General features: G+C 38.1%; 1 long non-coding RNA gene across 1 annotated transcript; it reads left to right on the forward strand.

Annotated features, from left to right (window-relative positions):
* Positions 1-19: 19 nt before the first annotated feature.
* LOC118801673 lies at positions 20-4,083 on the forward strand. Its single transcript, XR_005006561.1, has 3 exons — positions 20-985; positions 2,141-2,751; positions 3,966-4,083. It is a non-coding gene; the product is annotated as an uncharacterized LOC118801673 (long non-coding RNA).
* Positions 4,084-4,347: the final 264 nt, after the last annotated feature.

A 4,347-nucleotide genomic window follows, 5' to 3' on the forward strand; every position in this document is an offset into this window, starting at 1 on the left:
TCCAGTTGTTTTCCGCGGGGGTACTGGTCGTTGATGCCGAAATCTGTTCCTTTGAGTTCTCTTCCTTTGCTGAGTATGAGCTGTTTGTGCTTGTAATGTTCAACTTTCGCCATGATAGGTCTTGGATGTTTGTTTTCAGTGTTTTTTCTTCCTAATTTGGTGATCATAAACTCCGTTACGACGTTTTCTGGGATTTCAGCTGTTTTCTCTGGGATGCCAGAGAACACTATGTTGTCTCTCATACTGCGCACTTGTAAGCCAAGAATTGTCTCTTTCATTTCTTTGTTTTCTTTTATTACAGATGAGAGTTGGGTTGTTATGTTGTTTATGCTTTGCTGTAGCGTTTTATTTTCCTTTGTTAATGACGTGATTTGACTCAACTCTACCCTATTCTTCATTAGTCAGGTTCTGTTGACAAGGCTGCTGCTGTCCAGATATTATCTGGGTGGTGGTCTATTCTCAGCACATCAGTGACACTGATATGTTAATGTGTGTGGTGCTGATGTTTGTGGAGTTTTTGCACACGTCATTGTCACTGCAAGGATGAGAGTGGACCACCACCTGAAATATCCAGCTAAGAGCAGCTCTGTGATCTGCATGACCATTGATGAAGAGCTAGAGAGGGGCTTGCCAGTTCCAGCCCTGGAGATCTGCCGCCCTGGAGAGCTCCAACACAGCAGACTCTCTGAAACTGGATTACATGTGCAGTTTTAGGGCTGCAACTAAATTCTGCAGGATGGTAGATCTCCATGACCAGCTACGCACTCCTGACCAATTAAAGACAAAAAAAATAATAAAATGTATTTGTTTATTTTCCCAAAGGGAGAGGAGTTTGTGCGACACAGAACATTGACAAAGGAGATTTTCTTCTTGAGTGCAGAGGTGAAGTTCTTACTCAAAAGGAGACTCTGGACAGAAAGACACAATATGATGATGTCAAAAAGGCTTTCCTTTTTGATTTTCAGTGGAAAGAAAAAAGGTGGTGGTAAGTAAGCTCTTCTCAAAGTTTTGTTTTATGCACACTATGTACTTTAATTGCTTTGCTACAGCCAAAAAGGAAGATCAGAAAAACATGACACCGTAACGGGTGCCACAGAATAGGTCTCTGTATAGACCACTGAAGTTGTATTGTCATTCTGTAGTTGGCGCCATGCTCTTATGCTCACATAAAGAACTCTGGATCTAAATGGAATTTTTCTATGAGGAAAAAATAGAGTTCAAAAATTGCTTCTGTCGCATCCTGTAGTAATCAAAAATGTTTCAAAGCTGTTACATTTGAACATTCTTCTCTTGAATATCACTGGATCCTCGGAATTACGAGATCGATAAAGAGTTGAAATATGAGCATTGCTACGTGTAAGCTAATGCTACTGCGCAGTGTGTTGACGTCATTAGACTGGCAGCGTCCTTAAATCACACAAACAAGCAGGCTTTGTCAGTGTGTTAGTTGAACCTACTGTATTTGTCTGCATATATTATACTGTATAATAGCATACTACGTTTTATTATAATGCCATTGTTATGTATTTCCATGTACAGAATGAGGGCGCATAAAAAAGAAGTTAGAAAAAAAGAACGAGGCAGCTGTCTGTTCATCCCGAGCTCCAAATACGAGCGTAACGCCAGCTACAGATTGATGCACGTCTTCAGTGGTCTGTGTTAGAACCAAATACAGAACTACATTTCTTTAGCTAAAACAGGTTGTTTACGCTTGTGGTGACGTTACAAAACTAAGGCAGACTTAAGGTTTTTATATAAATATCTATGTTAATTTGCACTGAACAACATAGAGGCTGGAGAGGAAATAAATTATAACTATGGTGATTCGGATTGGCCATGGAGAGCAAAGGTCATTTTTGTGTCCTAAATGATTTATCAAATGCGTCAGGTGATTATGCTTTTTACTAACATTGAACCATACATAGTGAACTTTTGTGTGTGATGTAAATGAATTGGGAATAATTTTCATGTTTTAAATTTGTCAGTGTAGTAAAGACAGTTGTGTGGGTATATTTAGACTGACCATATTTAGTCTGTAAATTGCAGTTTTCTGCTAAATACAGTGAAGTACGGTATACAGTGACTCAGCTTTCTGTATTTTTAACATATAAAACTAAAATTATAATAATTCTTCTTAAAGCATGCCTTCCAGACCCTATCTGCGGAGCAAATCAGGATTCCTCATGAGACCCTCGAGAGCTCACCAGATGACAGACAGGTAATTGGAGGAAAGTTTCTTGACGTTTAACAGCTTAATTTTGAGGAAATGATGTATTTGTTTTGTTGGTGATCAGAGAATCTGGAATTGGGACATTTTACATACACTAAATAGCTTTGAGTTCCTAGGTTCTACTTGGAGTGTGCAAGTTCTCATTCTGACTCATCTGTAGTGTAACTGCCCAGTAGGGCTGCAACAAACGACTAATTTCATAGTCGAATAATCTATTGATTACTGAAACGAATAATCGATTATTCGGATTATGAATCACAACATTACAAAATAACTTTTACGTAGTTTTTAGCTTTTAAATTTAGCTTTAGGGTTGTTTTATCCATTTGCTATCTAACAGTGAAGACAATAAAGATGAATACTATTCAAGAATTCACTGTATTTATGAACTTTGAACATGTGCAATGTAGTAGCAATAAAATATAACTAAATCCGTTTTTCTTTAATCTTGAAGTAATCTACCTGAGGAGCACAGCAAGATTCCTTATGAGACCCTCGGGAGTTCGTCTGATGCCAGACAGGTAGTTGGAAGAATATTTATCAAAGATTTCATGGGCTAGCTTTAATGAATGACATATTTAATTTCATGGATGATAAGTCATTATCAGAATTGTCTGTAGCGTAACTGTCCTCATTTTTAGGAAGTGCAATAGTGGCTAGTGGCTTTGTGCTGTTGTTGTTTGGTATACTATGTTTTTTTTTGTGTAACTATACTGACCTACAGCGAACTCAACTCTTTACTAACATCCTAACCAGCTTTAGCAGCGTTAAATCACAATCACAATCCTCACAACTACAGCGCTGTTACAGTGCTCAGTCATATTTTAGTATTAGTGCATTCCCAAGCAACGAAAGTGAAAGAAAGACGTGGGTTCATGTTCGTTACAGCCCTGATTTAAACGAAAGTAAACTGAGGAAGCTGTGAGGCAGTGGAGAGCGGGAGAGTGCTATCTTTCCAGGCTAGCTGTTTTTAGCAGCTGGCTAACTTGAAGCAGCGCTCTGTCACTCCAAAACACAGAGAATTGATGATACTGTAGATCAAACACGACACAAAAGCACTGTTTTCAGTTTAAACGTACCTAAAAAGAGGACTCTGTTTGTCTGGTGTTGATATTTTGCGGTTCACCACTTAAACTACTATAATAGTATAGAGAAATCCAGTTGTCGCTAGCTGGTGTCTGAATACTGTGATGTCATTTGTAGCGTGGTAGCCGAGCGCTCGTCACCAGCTAAAAATAATCTGTTTTCTTTCTTAAATTATGACTATTACAAAATAGCCATGCTTTTCCAGCTGGTAAAAACAGCTCACCAGACACTCTCTCCCACTCTCCCATGACAGATTTGTGAAATGTTCCACTGTTTGGCGAGTGTTTGTTGTGTTCCGACCATAAAGGATAGTTTAAAACAGCAATTAACCCCCCAGGACCAAAAATCAGCCTTCAAACTTGAAAGAAATAATGATTTGACATTTATCGCGGTATGTATCGATATCGAACAATATGAATTTTGTTTATCGTGATAACATTTTTGACCATATCGCCCAGTTCTACATTAGACTATGACTGAATTTGTACTAGAATAGTGTTTTTCAGGGATGTTTCACTACTGTGAAGACACTTTGATGTCTAAGTTTGTTTATATCCATACATTTCTCTGTAGATGTAATAGGTTTAGGAGTCAGAGCAGATGTGCAAGATGTTGATTAAGTTTTGCTTTCCATTTTGTGTTTTTAAAGCTTGCATTCATATAGATCATGTAGATCTTTGCAGAAGTCCTTCCATTGCCGCCAAGGTGAAAACTACTCCTAATGAAACAGACCACGTCTTGTCTTCAGTGATGTCTCATTCACTAAGCACAGCGAAGGTAACTGCAGGTGTTGACCTCAAATCATCTGTGCTCAGGCATTTTGTTAAATTAACAATACAATCATTTAGAAAGCAAACTTTGTTACGCTCAACACTTTTAAGACTTGGTTTCAACTAGAAGTGGGACATATTGAAAAAATATAACATCATGATACACTATATTGCCAAAAGTATTCACTCACCCATCCAAATCATTGAATTCACCTAGGTATGCTTCTACAAACATTTGTGAAAGAATGGGTCGCTCTCAGG

The sequence above is a fragment of the Colossoma macropomum genome, unplaced genomic scaffold (assembly GCF_904425465.1).
Source record: "Colossoma macropomum unplaced genomic scaffold, Colossoma_macropomum, whole genome shotgun sequence".
Taxonomy (NCBI): domain Eukaryota; kingdom Metazoa; phylum Chordata; class Actinopteri; order Characiformes; family Serrasalmidae; genus Colossoma; species Colossoma macropomum.